General features: G+C 43.5%; 1 long non-coding RNA gene across 1 annotated transcript; it reads right to left on the bottom strand.

Moving 5' to 3' along the window:
* Nucleotides 1–10,467: 10,467 nt before the first annotated feature.
* LOC145539675 (uncharacterized) lies at nucleotides 10,468–15,673 on the bottom strand. Its single transcript, XR_014077896.1, has 4 exons — nucleotides 15,612–15,673; nucleotides 13,486–13,529; nucleotides 13,294–13,380; nucleotides 10,468–11,399 (listed from the first exon to the last, which is right to left on the bottom strand). It is a non-coding gene; the product is annotated as an uncharacterized LOC145539675 (long non-coding RNA).
* Between the last annotated feature and the right edge of the window lie 1,852 nt (nucleotides 15,674–17,525).

The following is a 17,525-nucleotide window of genomic DNA, read 5'->3' as shown; positions in this document are numbered from 1 at the left end:
CTAATACACAAATCCAAAGAGCTTTGAAGATTGCAGACTTTCATAACTCAAGACCTGAGTTAACACAAGGCTATATAGCTTTTAATTATGCCATTCAGTGTGAAAGGCATGCATTTCCCTTGAGAATGATAAATGGTATGACTATCATTGATGTAGGTATGTGTACCCTACATTACTGTAGATACTACATGGTATCACCTGCAGCAGGTCACTTTTTTTTTTTTCCTTAATTAGGTTTTCTAAAAAACTTTTTATTTTTATATTGGACTATAACCAATTAACAATATTGTGATAGTTTCAGATGAACATCCAAGGGACTCAGCCATACATAAACATGTATCCATTCTCCTCCAAACTCCCCTTCCATCCAGGCTGCCATATATCATTGAGCAGAGTTCCCAGTGCTATATATATAAAGGTTAGGTTGCATCTCTAAAACCCCAGATCACAAAACATGACTGGCCTGAGGTTTCCAGGTAAAAGGTTGTGCATCTGTGCTGGTCACCACTCCCATTGATTACACACCTGTATGTGATTTATCTTGGGCAATCTTCTCAGCCACCTTGTAAAAATGAACTTGGCTTCCCCTTCTTACTTGAGGCTCTCCATCAGAAGTCAGGGTCTAAACTGGAAACAACAGAACCCATCCTAGCTAGATCAGATGGAAAACAAGTGTCTGAAAGGGTGTTAGGAAGCAGAAACCTTGAAGAGACAGAAACCAGATCTGGGATACTTATGGTCAATGGTCTTCATATCACTTCTGGGCATTCTACTAGACACATTCTTTTCTTACAGCCTTGCAAACACCGGGCTGGTAAGCTGGGTGCTTTTTGCTCTTGTGGTAGGAAAAAAAAAAACTTGTCAGATTTGTATCTTTAACCATGAATGAAGTTGACTATCTTTTGTTTAGGAACGTTTGAGTTTCCTTTTCTACGAACTCTCTGATCACATCTTTAACCTCTGTTTGGAAAAACTCCAAAAAGGAAGCTCAAATGTTCTTAAAATTTAGTCAATCTCATACATGGTCAAAAGATACAAATCTGACAAGTTTTTTGATTTGTATTAGTGATATTAGCCCTTTCAGTCATATGTGTTCTAAATACGTCCCCCAGATCGTATTTTGTCTTTTGAATTGGTTTGTGACAATTTTTCCCATATAGAAATGAGTAATTTTTAAAATTAATAATTTTAGAACAATAAAATACTATATGCTACTGCTAAGTCACCTCAGTCGTGTCCAACTCTGTGTCACCCCACAGATGGCAGCCCAGCAGGCTCCACCGTCCCTGGGATTCTCCAGGCAAGAACACTGGAGTGGGTTGCCGTTTCCTTCTCCAGTGCATGAAAGTGAAAAGTGAAAGTGAAGTCGCTCAGTCGTGTCCGACTCTTAGCGCCCCCATGGACTGCAGCCTACCAGGCTCCTCCATCCATGGGATTTTCCAGGCAAGAGTACTGGAGTGGGGTGCCATTGCCTTCTCCAAAATACTATATAACTGGAAATAAATGAGTCAGAGCCAAACTGGCAGATATAGAATGATGTCTTGGTTGGAGCAAGTGAAAAATCTCAGGGGCAGGAGGGTGTGTATAGCACACTTCCGTTCATAGATAAAAAAGTATGGTTGTGCATGTACTGTATATCCCTGTAAAGACATACAAGAAAATACTAATGCTGGTTCAGTGAATTGTTTCTGTGTGCTTATATACCCTTTAGACAAATATTTTTTGAATTTCATGATCTGTGGATATGTTACCTTCTAAAAAAAGATCAATCAATTATTTAATGCAGTTAAATTAAAGTGATAACACCTTCCCTTTCTGCTTCTGAATTTTTTGTTTCCTTAGAAAGAAAGGGATTCTGTAGCTTAACATTGTTAGCAGATCCATTCATGTTTTCTTCTAAGACTTTCACTATTTTGTGTTTATTTAATTGTAATTCATAGTTATGTAAAGAATAAAGTTAGGATCTCAGTCCTGCTTTTCCTTTTGGCATTTTAATTGAGATACTTCTGCATATAGAAAATCATTTGGTGAGAATTGGTGTATATTAGAAGAACCAAGAGGATCTTTCTGTTTACTCAAGTCTTCTTTTGTTTTCCTCAAAATAATCCCTTATAGTTAGTTCTTGCTAAGTTTATGCCTCAGCATTTCATCTTTTGATGTGCTGTTAAAATGACTGTAGAAGAGATCTTTTCTTCAATTATGTTTGCTTGTTTTTCTAACAGAGAGTGCTTTTTAATGTTTTTGTCCTTCTGAAAGAAGGTGTAGATATTGGAAGTAATACATGTACAGCTTTTTAAAAACCGAGAGGTACTTGACATATAACATAGTGTTAGTTTTAGGTGCATAACACAATGACTTGATATATGTATTTATTATAAAATGATCACCACAAGAGGTTTAGTTAGCACTTATCACCACAACTTCTTGTTTGTGTGTATGATGAAAAACTTTAAGAGCAACTCTGTTAGTACTTTCCAAATGTACAGTGTTGTTAACTCCTAGTCACACGTTGTATATTATATCCCAGGACTTACTCATCTCTTCACTAAGTGTGGCCCTTTGGACCGCCTTTCACCCATTTTGCTCCCAACCTTACTCTCTGTCTCTGACAACCACCAGTCTCCTTTCAGTATCTAGGAGGTGGTTCCTTTGTTTTGTTTTAGATTCCATGGTGAGTAAGATTAGACAGTATTTGTCTTTCTCCATCTGACTTATCTCATGATTCATCTGACTTAGCATGATGCCCTCAAAGTTCATCTATGTTGTTGTAATTGGCAGGCTCGCCTTTTTTTATGGATGAACAATATTCCATTGCAGCCATGATATCAGTTTGATCTGGTTTTTGTTTCTCTGACAAAAATGTGCTTGTTATAGATGACTTTCGTAATTCGTTCTGTGATTAAATGTCCTGATTGTTTCTAATTCTTTTCTCACTGATTGTCTTCAGTTCCTCTCCTTCACTCTCACATCGTCTTCAGCGGGAATGACTTGGCCTCCTCTTTCACCTTCCATCACGTGCCATTCGGATGAAGCCCATGTTCTTATGTGATGTTTCCAGAGACCTAAAAACGCAGAGACCTGAATGACACTTTGGTGTTTCTAAACAGCGGTATGGCCTCAGCTGGCGGGTGGTCCAGGCATGAGGCTTCAGATAGTTGGCATTTGTGATTTTGCCCTCTTGCCCAGACCACTTGTGAACAAATAGATAGCTGCTCCTCTGTCTCCAAGCTCTGGACAGGACTTAGACTGGGTGGCTTGGCGGCCAGTTAACAGCACTGGTTATTTAATGCATCTCTCCTTAGTGCGCTGGCAGGGCCACCCCAAAGGAAAGTGGTATGTGAGCAGTAGGATTCTTTTTTTAAAAAATATTTATTTATTTGTTTGGCTGTGCCAAGTCTTAGTTGTGGCACTTGGAATCTTCGATCTTTGTTCTGGCCCGGGAGATCTTTAGTTGCAACACGTGGGATCTAGTTCCCTGACCAGGGATTGAACCCTGGCCCCTCTGCATTGGGAGTGCAAAGTCTCAGCTACTGTACCACCAGGGAAGTCTGGAGTAGTAGGATTCTGAAGAGTCTCACTCTTGCCTGGAAGGAGGTGGGCCCTGAAAAGGTGCTCAGGGCTGGAGGATGGGGGACCCCTAGGACAGACTTCACAGTTTAACTCTGGGGTCAGTTTCACCATCCAAAATGGCAGAGCAAGGACTGGAAATTCTTGAGGATTTCAGCAACTCCCCTAGGAGTCGCGGGTGAGAGATGACTCACTAAGGAGGGGACTTGCGTTTCTCAGTTGGTGGTTCCCTCAGAGGCATCCCCTCCCAACCTTTGGGGCCAGAGAATTAGGAGAGCAAGTTTCCCAGAGAGGGCACTGTGGTGCAGTGAAGGGGCCCGAACTGGTGGGTCCCCTGGGGAAGGTAGACTTTTAGGACAGGGAGTGTCTGAGCTCCTCCTTGGAGAGGAGAGAGGGGAACCATGGCCAGGAGGTGGGCCCAGACCTTTGATACTGGTGGCTGGTCCCTGCCCCACTCACCCACTTGGCAGGACCTGCCCTCCTGGGAGCACGTTCCAGTAAAGCTGGAGAAAGGTCAGATGGCAAAGGAAGGAGGCACGACGGCAGCTGAAGGGCCCTGAACACGCTTAGCTGAACAGAGTTTGGACTCTCCTGATGGCAGTATCAAATAGACCTTGGAACGTGTCATCAGTCAGCCCAGAGCTGGCGAAGAGCTAACAGGAAAAAGAACGCAGAGGAGATTTGTCTCTCCCAAGGAATGTGTTTTGCCAAGCCCACACTGCGCGGAGCCCAGGCAGTTATGCCATTGCCTTGTCATTTGTGCTAACCTGCTTCATGAAAACAGCCATCTGGTGCTGGAGTCCTGCTCCAGCTGGTCCAGGGGTTCCCTCAGGATGGACGGCGTCGGCAAAGGGAAGAGAAGACACAGTGAGACTAGGCAGGTGTGAAGCAGCGTCTGAGCTTTATTTTTCAAAGGGAGCTTTTATATCTTAAGTTGTACATAGAGGAAAATGTAAAATGTAGAGTCATGCCAAATCAGCTCAACGGGTCAGCAGTTTTTGACCCCTATTGAAACCAGGATACTTTTTGTATATCTTAATTACAAAAGTCTCATGTTGTTTACATCATCATCTGGCCTGGAGGCCTGCTAACATCTTATGACTCTTTATTGATAAGGGTTGATCGGCCAGAACACCTTTTCTAAAAGTATTTTTGTGTCAGGCACAGAACGTACCAGCTAGATTAACAATTGTCTTATTATTTTTATATTAGTGCTAAACCTTTATTTACATAAGTCTCTAACTATTATACTTTTATTATACAGGTTCAACATGTTAAGAGCAAAAACATAGCAAGTAAATATAGATCGAATAACAGTTTTACAGAATAATATTTCTTACGTTTTTCTAATAGACTTTCTCCCCCTCAAAGGGTTCTGTGCCCTTTGGGACTTTTTATGCGTTCAGGCTCTCAATGCTGTTTATTGTTAAGGAGCAGTCATGCACATTAGCTCTAAAGGCACAGGCACATTTATCAAACAAACTAAGATGCTAACAAAAGGAGTTTACATTAAAATACTCTCTTTTATGGATAATCTTATAGAGTGCTGCCATTCAGGGGGCATGTCAATTAGAGTTTTAAATCGACCTGGTTAGGAAAGGATTAGGGAAGGCCTTCTGCCTAAGTCACAGAAATTAGGGAGCAGTCTATTATAGCAAGCATCAGAAAGATAGATATCATCTTCAAGGTGAGCACCGAGGCAGCTTATCGAGATCCCTGAGGCCTGAGTTGCCTTGCTTGTCAGGTCTTCCCCTCACCCATATTTACTGTCTCCATAAATCATTGTTGTCCTTCAGAGTTCCCTCTTAAGTGTCCTTGTGATTACATTGTAACTCAAGTTTGTCTCTGGGCTGTATACCACATTCCTCAGTTTATTTCTTATCTTTCTAAATCCTGCTAGCCCCTAGTAACTTAAGCTCATCATCTCCTAAACAGGCTTTTGGCTATTAGTATCTCTAAAATACCTAGTTTCCATAAGCTATAGTAAAATATGCCAACACTACAACATACCTTAAACTTTTAGCTTCTAACTATTCTTAATTATTCCTAACCCCTAAACTCAGCAAACTTCTTTTGCCATAAACATTCCCCTTACAGGCAGGCTTCAGATAACAATGTTTCCCATGGCCTCAAGCTGCAGCCTATGTGCTCACCCTGGAGCATTCTTTGTAAAGATCCTTGAACAAATGTCAATAGTTAACGTTATGGATTATAACATTCTTTCCAGCCAACTCAACCGGAGGAAGGAAAGGACAAGTCAGAATCACAAGACCTAACGCCTTCATCCCGGGACCGTACCTGCGGGATGAGGAGAGGGGGTTGGGGCTGTGCCTCCATCTTGTCGGTAATGCCTATCGCAGCTCCCGACAATCTGGCTCACATCGCACTGTCTGCTGCTATGCGGTTGATGTGAGAAGACACTTTTACCAGTGGTTAAAGCCCTTCGGATTTTTCACTGTTGAAGACAAAGCGATATGTGGTTATTATGTTATAACCACACAGTATCAAAGGGTGCTTAGCTAAGTGTGAAAGTCATCGTAAGCACTGCAAACATCAAGAAACTCAGGAAACTATTCCTCGAAGCCTTCTGAATACATCCAGTATCGGGTAGAAATCAAATAGGTTCTTCTCAGGTCAAGATCAGGTGCTATAAAGCCCCCTCCCAGGGTGCTGAGAAATCAGACTTTGGTGAAACAGTCTCCTTTGTACATTTAAAAAAAAATTTTTTTTAGTTGAAGTGTAGTTGATTTATAATGTTGTGTTAATTTCTGCTGTACAGCAAAGTGACTCAGTGATACACATATATACGTTCTTTTTTAGATTCTTTTCCATTATGGTTTATCTCAGGAGACTAGATATAGTTCCCTGTGCTACCCAGTAGGACCTTGTTGTTTATCCAGTCTATATGCAATAGTTTGCAACTATTAATCCCAAACTCCCATCTCCCCATCTCCCCCTTGGCAACCATCAGTCTGTTCTCTATGTCTGTGAGTCTGTGTCTGTTTTGCAGGTTGGTTCATTTGTGCAATATCTTAGATTCCACATAGAAGTGATATCACATGGTATTTATCTCTTTCTTTCCGCTTACTTCACTTAGTCTGATAATCTCTAGGTCCATATGTGTTGCTGCAAAAGGCGTTATTTCTCTGTTTTATGGCTGAGTAGTATTCCATTGTATATGTGTAAAATGTACTTTCTAATGTCCCAGAGAAAAGCAACTGAGAGGTTCTTGATCATTTTCTTGAGACACAGGGGAGTTTAGAGTGGGAGAGGTGGACCTGGTTTCCTTCTGGAAGTAAATGTAAGCAAAGAACTCAAGTGACATCAAGTCAACCAATATGGAAGAACTGATTAGGCACGTGATATTTCAAAGGGTGTAAAATGATAACATAGACTGTGCCTCCAGGATCCTGCAGTCGCATAGGAGAATCAGATGGGAACACAAAGAAGGCAGAGGAGGAAGAAGGCAAAGGGGCTTCTTAGAACGAGGGGGCTGGTCACTGCTGAAGAGCGAAAAGATGGGAGAGTTTGGACCAAAGCATGGGGTGTGGTTGCCGGAGACAGCAGTGGCTTTCAGAGAGCCGCAGACAAAGAAGCCAAATTGAGAGGGACTCATCAGTGAGTGGGTGTGAGGACGCTGAGAAAAATGAAAAATGTGGTGATGGGGCACGGTGGTGAACCCAGGAAGTGGTAGGGCCCAAGGAAATTTGTGTCTTTTTTTTTTTTAAATAGAAGGAGACCTGGGGATGTTTCCAGATGGGGTGGAGGCACCAGTGGAGGAGGGATTAAAGATACAGAACACGTGACAATGATCACCAAGCCCTCTCCACCCACCGTGTGCAGACCAGCCGTGCTTCTTAACTGCTGGAACACATTCAGAGCACCAGTGTTTCATCACTTGATGAGCATTGTTTTGAGTTTTGTTTGTCTTACAACGGGAACCTATTAATATTTTATTTGTGAGGTTAGAGACAACAGCCAGAAGAGGTGTTTGCTGAGGTCTACCTTGTTTCATAGGCCAGCAAATTTGGAAAACTCAGCAGTGGCCACAGGACTGGAAAAGGTCAGTTTTCATTCCAATCCCAAAGAAAGGCAATGCCAAAGAATGCTCAAACTACCGCACAATTGCACTCATCTCACACGCTAGTAACACAATTGCACTCATCTCACACGCTAGTAAAGTAACGGTCAAAATTCTCCAAGCCAGGCTTAAACAGTATGTGAACTGTTGATGTTCCAGATGTTCAAACTAGTTTTAGAAAAGGCAGAGGAACTAGAGATCAAATTGCCAACATCCATTGGATCATTGAAAAACCAAGAGAGTTCCAGAAAAACATCTATTTCTGCTTTATTGACTATGCCAAAGCCTTTGACTGTGTGGATCACAATAAACTGTGGAAAATTCTGAAACAGATGGGAATAGCAGACCACCTGACCTGCCTCCTGAGAAACCTGTATGCTGGTCAGGAAGCAACAGTTAGAAGTGGACATGGAACAACAGAATGGTTCCAAATAGGAAAAGGAGTATGTCAAGGATGTATACTGTCACCCTGCTTATTTAACTTATATGCAGAGTACATCATGAGAAACACTGGGCTGGAAGAAACACAAGCTGGAATCAAGATTGCTGGGAAAAATATCAATAACCTCAGATATGCAGATGACACCACCCTTATGGCAGAAAGTGAAGAAAAACTAAAGGGCCTCTTGATGAAAGTGAAAGAGGAGAGTGAAAAAGTTGGCCTAAAGCTCAACATTTAGAAAACTAGGATCATAGCATCTGGTCCCATCACTTCATGGCAAATAGATGGGCAAACAATGGAAACAGTGTCAGACTTTATTTTTTTGGGCTCCAAAATCACTGCAGATGGTGACTGCAGCTGTGAAATTAAAAGACACTCCTTGGAAGAGTAAGTGAGTAAGTTGGTCTAGCTATGACCAACCTAGACAGCATATTAAAAAAGCAGAAATGTTACTTTGCCAACAAAGACTGTCTAGTCAAGGCTATGGTTTTTCCAGTAGTCATGTATGGATGTGAGAATTGGACTATAAAGAAAGCTAAGCATCGAAGAATTGATGCTTTTGATCTGCGGTATTGGAGAAGACTCTTGAGAGTCCCTTGGACTGCAAGGAGATCCAACCAGTCCATCCTAAAGGAAATCAGTCCTGAATACTCATTGGAAGGACTGATATTGAAGCTGAAACTCCAATAATTTGGTCACCTGATGTGAAGAACTGAGTCATTTGAAAAGACCCTGATGCTGGGAAAGATTGAGGGCAGGAGGAGAAGGGGATGACAGAGGATGAGATGGTTGGATGGCATCACCGACTCGATGGACATGAATTTGGGTAAACTCCAGGAGTTGGTGATGGACAGGGAAGCCTGGTGTGCTGCAGTCCATGGGGTTGCAAAGAGTTGGCCATGACTTAGGGATTAAACAACAGCCTTGCTATGTGGACAAGTCACCCCAGCCCACAGTTTGCTGATCTCTGAAATGAGGATCCTCACAGTGATTGGGCTGGTTAACCACCTGGCCCCGCCACGACCCCAGCTGATTTCCTGCTGTCCTCCCCTCAGCGTGGATGGGTGCATCTTCCTAGAGCTTAACTGCACCTCAGTCTTTAGCTGACATTGTGACTGAAATGTACCAGGCTCTGCAGGGGGACCCATGGTCCTGGCTAAGCTGGGATGGAGCGTTTCCTCGGATGAGGGACTTCCAGCTCTGAAACTGGGGTGAGGAGGTTTGCCCTATCTTGCGCTCTGCTCCATGCTTTGCAGAAGTCAAGGGTATAATCGCTCCAATTTTGGGGGACAGTCCCAACTTCTCTCACCCTGAAATGGCCTTCTCCCAAGTCATGATGGTCACATTACAGAGACATATTACAGGGCTCCCATGGACCAGGGCAGGATTTTTTCTTTTTTTTGGCTGTGTTGCTGGTGGGGTCTTAGTTCCCTGACCAGAGACTGAACCTGGGCCTTCGGCAGTGAGAGCACAGAGTCCTTACCACTGAACCACTGGGGAATTCCCGGAAGTCTGCATCTCAAAGCTAGTGAACCTCGACCAGCACTAGATTATAGGCTGGACTAACTTCTCCTTTCATAATGGAAACTGGAATTTTTTTCTGAGGTCCACTTTGGAACCAGGATGAAAGGGGGGACAGAGAGGCAAGGCAACCTCCCATGGATTATGCTGATGGTAGTGGGGGGGTGGGGAGCCTGATGGGACCCTTCAGGCTGGACAAGGATCTGGGACTTAGATGCAGTCAGTGGGGGAAATTCAGAGGTGCCTCAACCCGGGAGATGCAAATTTATAAGCGATGCCGAGGAGACTCTGAGATAGAGTGACTGGGACTCTCTACTGTTTTGCTTTGAAGTCCAGTGTTATTGGAGCCTCTCTGATGCGTGGAGGCTGGACTGAGGCTGATGGAAGAAACAACATTGGGGGCCCTGATTCACCATAAGGGCCAGGGGTCTGAAGAGGTCAGGACTCAGGCGATCTGAATGGTGGTTCCAGAGCCTAAGTCCTTTGGGAGGAGCATCCGTCTGGGTCAGCCTGTGAGGGACATGGGCCACTGGTGCATTGTGTGTCTGGGAAGTGGCTGCGTGTGAATAGAGAGTGGGCACTAACATACTCTTTGTCACAGCCCCAAAGTGGGAACAGCTCAAATATCCATCAGCTTATGAGTGGATAAACAAATTCTGGTCTATCCACGTAGGGAAAACTTTTCAGCAATTAAAAAAAAAAAAAAAGGACTTTCCTAGTGGTCCAGTGGTTAAAACTCTACACCCCCAGTACAGGGGACACACGTTTGATCCCTGGTCAGGGAAGATCCCAAGGGCTCATATATTACAACGTGTATGGGCCTTGACAACCTTGCGTTAAATGAAAGAGACTAGTCACAGGTCACATGTATGATTCTCTTCGTATGAAACGTACAAGCTAGGGAAATCCATGCACAAAGCAGAGAGGCCAGGGGATGGGAGGAAAGCAGATGGGAAGGGACGTCGTGGGGGTTCAGAAGATCAACTTGGGGTTCACACATCCCCCTGGTTTGCCCTCTAGGGCCATGCTGTTTACCCCCTGTGGTGACATCATCTCTGGTCTCTGTTTATGCTTCAAGACCAGCTCTTAGTTACTGTTGCTTCTTTATAGATTGAAGTCCTTATTTTTATTTTTTGTCTGTGCTGGGTCTTCCTTACTGGAGGCAGACTTTTTCCAGCTGCACCAAGCAGGGGCTACTCTTCATGGAAGTGTGTGGGCTTCTCACTGTTGCAGACCACAGGCCCTAGGCACGCGGGCTTCCGTAAGCGCAGCGTGCGGATTCTGTGGTCGTGGCTTGTGGGCTCTGGAGCCCGTGTCCCCTGCACGGCAAGGCAGTGTCTTCATCACTGGGCCAGCAGGAAAGCCAAGAGCAGCGCTTCGTGAGGGAGTCTCTGAGGTCTGGGGATGGTGAGGAGGGTGAGTTCAGGCAGACCCAGCCAGAGCGAGGACAACATGGCCCACGTGCTCTCAGTACCCTTAGTCTCTTTTGCTCAAATGTGGGCTTCCTGGGTCACGGAGCTGCTGGTGGCCCTGAGGTTTCAGTTTCCTGTCTCTCGCCAAGCTTCTGTTTGCCATCCTGTTGTGTGAGTTAGAGCGAGTTATCACTGGGGGCGTGGGAGGCCTAGAGGCAGCCCGGCTCAGGGTTCTGAGTTCTGCCCATGCCTTAGAGATCTCTGGGACTGTTTCAACACTGGCCACACCCAGGCTTGTCCCCCAAGTCTGAGTCAATTGAGGTGAGTGGTGGGGACCCACACCTTTGACTCTTCAGCCAGGAAAAGAACCCTTTTTCTGCAGAAAATATTACATAATATATCAAAGAGCATGCAGGCAAAAACAGAGGGGAAAAGTAAATATTACAGAGATGTCTCCAGCAGTTGATTAATACAAATTTGGTATTATTTTCTGGGGTTTTGTGATATCCAGGATATTTGATTCCTTTTTGAGATCTGTAACTTGTAATTTTATTTTCTCATTGTACACAAACATTCACTTTTGCATCTAATTTTGTTTTCTTTTTCTTAAAAACAGACTCTCAGGATTCTATGAGTTTTATGCCCCCAAACATTTGGGATCTGCCTCTTGTCTAAGGGCTTCCCTGGTGGCTCAGCTGGTAAAGAATCTGCCCGTAATGCAGGAGACCTGGGTTCGATCCCTGGATTGGGAAGATCCCCTGGAGAAGGAAAGGGCTACCCACTCCAGTATTCTTGCCTGGAGAACCCCATGGACAGAGGAGTCTGGCAGGCTACAGTCCATAGGGTTGCAAAGAGTCAGGCACAACTGAAGTGACTTAGCATGTATCTTGTGTAAAGGTTCACGTAGGTTCAAGTTCAACATTTGGGAAAGAATATTTCATACTTACAGTGAAAGTGAAACTCGCTCAGTTGTGTCTGACCATTTACAACCCCATGGACTATATAGTCCATGGAATTCTCCAGGCCAGAATACTGGAGTGGGTAGCCCTTTCCTTCTCCAGGGGATCTTCCCAACCCAGGGATCAAACCCAGGTCTCCTGCATTGCAGGCAGATTCTTTACCAGCTGAGCTACCAGGGAAGCCCTCATACTTATACATCACATCAGTTCTCCCAGGATGTTTGTGTATCTCAATTCGAGTGACCACTCAGTTCAGGCAGTGACTTGACAGCTAGATCTGTCCACTGTAAAGATCCATTTGCCACATTGCAATTACTAAGCAGTCAGTGGAGTAGTATGTTGTCACTGTGCAAATACTACAGTCCCTGACTTATCACTGAATGGTTTTAACAAACATTGATGAGCCTTTCCTGAGTCAGTTATATCACTGGGAGTTGCAATAATGCTAATTGTCTGATTCCTTCACTCATTCTGCTTTTGTTGGCTGGAATTCTTCTATGAAGAAAGCTTTCCTTCATTGATTTCACAGAAAATTTTAATGTCAACCAACTATGACTTGGAAGCACTGATATAATCTATTCATTTATAGAGGAGAAAAACTGAGGTTCATGGAAGTATAAAGATTTGCTGAAAATCACACAAGAACTAGCAATCAAAGGCTGTTTGTTTTTTTTTTTTGATACCAAAAGAAAAATCTTTCCCTTGAGAAAATTTCAGAACACCAGAGCAGTGCATCCCAAGCTGTTGTCTTTTTAGAACTCCTGTCAACACTTCCCAGAACAGGGCTTGGCTTACAAAATACAACCAGATTTTCAGAAACATTAGAAGCCTTTTTGTTTCATCCAGGAATGAAATTGGCTCTCCACTCTCTCATGGCCACTGCCCCGGCATGTGTACATGCTTGCTAACTCACTTCAGTCATGTCCAGCCCTTTGTGACCCTGTGGATTGTAGCCCACCAGGCTCCTCTGTCCATGGGGGTTTTCCAGGCAAGAATACTGGAGTGGGTTGCCATGCCCTCCTCCAGGGGATCTTCCCAACCCAGGAATCGAACCCGCGTCTCTTATGTCTCCTGCATTGACAGACGGGGTTTTTGGTTTTTTTACCACTAGCACCACTTGGGAAGCCTCATCATGCTCTGGAGGTTCTGGTTAACAATGACAAAAACTAAAAAAGAAGTGTAATTGCTAGAAATAAGAATATTAAATCACCATTATTTGCATACAGTATAATACCTTTTCTAGAATATGATGGTTATTTATTATATTAGAAATTAAGACTGGGAAAAAACAACTTCAAAATATTTACTTACCGGGACTTCCCTGGCAGTCCAGCAGTTAAGAATCTGCCTGCCAATGTGGGGGACACAGGTTCAATCACTGGTCCGGGAAGGTCGCACCTGAGGCAGAGCAACTAAGCCTACGAGTTGCAACTACTGAAGCCCCTGGGCCTAGAGCCTGTGCTTCTCAACAGCAGGAGGCACCGCAATGAGAAGTCTACATACCATGAGGAAGAGTAGCCCCTGCTCACCGCAACTGGAGGAAAACCCTTACTCGGCAACAAAGACCCAGCGCAGCCAAAAATAAATAAATAACAAAAATTACTTATCAAGTCACTCAGAAGTAGGAAAAAACCAATTACATGTGAATGCAACAAATTCTTATGAAAAATTATTATATTTTCCCAAACAAAAAGCATTTGGTAAGAATAGTGCTACTCTTTCGTAGCTTCACAGATCTCTTTAACTTCAGGCCTGGTGGACGTAGCTGGGTCCTTATGGTAGCCCTGCACACAGCAGGTCGGCTGTCACACGTAACGCAGTTGGTGGGAAATTCCACTTCACACTCATGAGGGAATGAAAGTGAAAGAGGCAAATAACCTCTTGGTTATTATTTTGAAAATACCTTTGACTTTGCCGATCTCCTGAAAGGGTTTCTGGGGCTATACTTTGAGAGCCACTGTTCTGGAACACTCAGGAGACTCAGCTCAAAGTTTTGCTAGCGTCTGTTAGCTTGCCAAAGTGACTGGATAAAAGATAAATGTTTGTTTGTTTGTTCAGTCACCAAGTCGTGTCTGACTCATTGTGACCCCATGGACTGCTGCACGCCAGGCTTCCCTGTCCCTTGCCATCTCCCGGAGTTTGCCCGAGTTCATGTCCATTGAATCAGTGATAGTGATAAATATATGAAGACAAGTCACTTTCCCATTTACCAGCATCTCTAGAATGTCCTAGGCTCCACACTGTGTGTATGTGTGTTTGTGTCTACTGTGTCCCCTTTATTTTTCCAGCAGTCATGTATGGATGTGAGAGTTGGACTATAAAGGAAGCTGAGCACCAAAGCATTGATGCTTTCAAGCTGTGGTATTGGAGAAGACTCTTGAGAATCCCTTGGACTGCAAGGAGATCCAACCAGTCCATCCTAAAGGAAATCAGTCCTGAATATTCATTGGAAGGACTGATGTTGAAGCTGAAACTCCAATACTTTGGCCACCTGATATGAAGAGCTGACTCGTTTGAAAAGACCCTGATGCTGGGAAAGATTGAAGGCGGGAGGAGAAGGGGACGACAGAGGATGAGATGGTTGGATGGCATCACCAACTCAATGGACACGAGTTTGAGTAAACTCTGGGAGTTGGTGATGGATGGGGAGGCCTGGCGTGCTACAGTCCATGGGATCTCGAAGAGTTGGACACGACTGAGCAACTGAACTGAACTGTGTCACCTTTATAGAAAATCTGGAATCTCAACAATCCATGGCTCATGCTGCTGGGAGTTGAAGTTTTCAGAGGTTCCTTTTTCGTAGTCATTGCTTCTAGGGCTCCCAGATGGGATTAAAGGGGGCAGACAGGATGGTCCCTAGCCATTTCCAGGAGACCCATGACTTCTTGTGGTTAAATCTAAAAGATGCTTGTTAGTCTCTTTATCCTAAAGCAGTGGACATTTTCAGTGTCATTCAAATTTATAACAAAAAAAGTTTTTCTTCTGTAAACAGAAAAAAAGCTTTTTTAAATTATTATTTGCTGTGCCTGTCAGAATTTTGTTCATGGTACTAATTTTCAAGTATCCCCAAGATTTTATCCTAATTATGTTGAAATACTGTGGAGTCTAGTTTTGTCTCAGCCCTGGAATTCTCTTGTTTGGATGTTTTTCTTGAAACAGAAATGCTTTTACATGACTAACAGTTCTTTTCTTATTAAACATCCATTACAGTTCAATAATTCTTTATAATTTTATAGAGTTGGGCAACCACTACCACAGTCCAAAATATTTGCTTGTTTTTGGTTGAATCTTTAAAATATCTTAAGTACAATTAGCATTAGAGAAAATATGGATGTCTACTTTAAAAAAAAAACAACCCTGAAATTTGAAAGTATTTTAAAGTAGTATTTTTTCTTTCAGTGACTATGCCTTAAACTAAGCCAACTGAACTCATTTAATGAGTCAGTCAACTATTAAATAATTTATTAAGGACTTCCTTGGTGATCCAGTGGTTAAGAATCCACTTGCCAATGCAGGGGACACAGGTTTGATCCCTGTACTGGGAAGATTCCACATACTGCCGGGCAACTGAGAAAGAGAAAGTTACGTGCCTCAATAAGAGAATCCACCACAATGAGAAGCCCACTTACCACAACTAGAGAGAAGCCAGTGAGAGAAAGCCCGCCTGCAGTAATGAAGATGCACTGCAGCCAAAAATAAATCTGAAAAAATTCATCAAGCATCACGTTGTTACCGGAAGTTACATGTGTGGTGGGTCTGCCTGCTCACTGCTCAAAAGCCAATAAACAGGCCAGGTTGGTGGAAAGGAAGGTTTGCTTTGTTTCAGATGCTGGCAATGGTGAGGGGGGAACATCTGTTCAAACGCTCACTCCCCCATCCTGACAGGCAGGAAGCGAGAGCTCTTATAGACAGAAGGGGCAGGGGCTACGTGCAGAAACAGCACAGTCGTCTCTAACAGTCATCTTTAAATTGGTCATCAGCGGTCTCGCCAGCATCTGCTTGTTTTAGGTAGAGTTAATCTTCAGTTCCAGGGTGCACTTGTTCCCATTTCTTTGTGGTCAGTTCTCAGAATTGTGGCAGCTCGTATCCTGGGCACAGTCTGGTCGTCATGCAGTTAGCTTCTCCACCTGGTGTTTTGGTATCTATAAGGCAGCTCACAGGATATGGCTCAGAATATTGTCTACAGTCATTGAGAAGGAACTAAAGGTCCTCGAGTATGCTTAATGACTATATTATTATTATTTAGTCTCCTTTGACTGTTTTTCTTTGATTCTGCAGTTCTCATTTCTCTGACCAAACTTTTTCGTTGACTCAAGTTTTCCACAGACAAAAGGCAGGCAGAGGACACGGTGGGGGCGGTGGTGTGGGGGAGGGCAAGGACTATAACGTTCTTCTGCTCTGTTGCAACTGAACGGTTCATTTTGTGTGTCAACCTAGCTCGGCTGTGGCACCCAGATATTTGGTCACTGTTCTAGATGTTTCTGTGAAAGTATTTTCTAGATGTGTCCCAGTCTTTCTTTTCTCATGAAGACAGTAGTTGTGTGAGATTAGGGCCTACCCTAATGACTTGACTTTACCTCAATTACCTCTTCAAAGGCTCTGTCTCCAAAGAGAGTCATTCTGAGCTGCTGGGTGTTACGGCTTCAACATCTAAATTCACAGGAGATGAGGAGAAACACAGTTAAGCCCATGGAAAGCTAGTCTATTTGACTAACTTCCTTTAAACTTTTAAAAATTGTTTTTCCTCTTAAGACATTCAATTGAAAATAAGAAATTCACCCAGTGTCTTTGTCAGTTTGGGCTGATACAGCACACCACCACAGACGGGTGGCTAATAGACAAAATTTACTTCTCACGGTTTTGGAGGCTGGAAGTCAGATCAGGGTGTAGGCAGGGTTGGTTTTTGGTGGAAGCCCTCTTTCGGGTTGCAGATTGGTGACTTCCTCTTTTGTCCTCACTCTGATGAGAGCACAGACGTGAAGCGAGCTCTCTGATGACCTTTACAGGGGCACCGATCCTACTCGTGAGAGCTCCACCCTCGAGACCGCATCTAATCCTAATCACCTCCCCAAAGCTCCCCCTTCTAAAAGCACTGTGGCGGGTAGGGTTTCAACAGATGAATTTTCAGGAGACATAAAGACTCCAGTCCACAACATCCAAACTGGAAAGTCAGATTTTAATTTTCAATCCTCTGAGCTCATTAAGGGTTTAACTTAACATTCTTGTCAGAGTGATGATGTCTGGAGAATGACAGCAGCCGTGGCTGCTTGCGTTTGCTCAAGTTTTCAAAGGTGTAGGGTAAAGTGAAATCTATAAAGAAGGCTGAGCTCCTCTGCCTGATTTCCCCTCTTACAAGTCACTTCAGGTTAAGTCAACGAATAGGGCTTAACACTTTCAGTTTTTCTTAACACTTAGTAATTTAGTGAATAAATCATTTATCTGTTCATTCATCATTTACCTGTAAGTGATTCTTGAGCATCTACTGGGTAGATGTGCCAAATATTTTCTAATCTCTTTTGCAGTGATCAAGATTAAAAGAAAAA

Source organism: Giraffa tippelskirchi, chromosome 2, assembly GCF_054371585.1.
Source record: "Giraffa tippelskirchi isolate mGirTip1 chromosome 2, T2T-mGirTip1v1.2.pri, whole genome shotgun sequence".
NCBI classification, from domain to species: domain Eukaryota; kingdom Metazoa; phylum Chordata; class Mammalia; order Artiodactyla; family Giraffidae; genus Giraffa; species Giraffa tippelskirchi.
The sequence above is the reverse complement of the archived record's forward strand: the minus strand, read 5'-3'. Positions and strand labels throughout refer to the sequence as shown.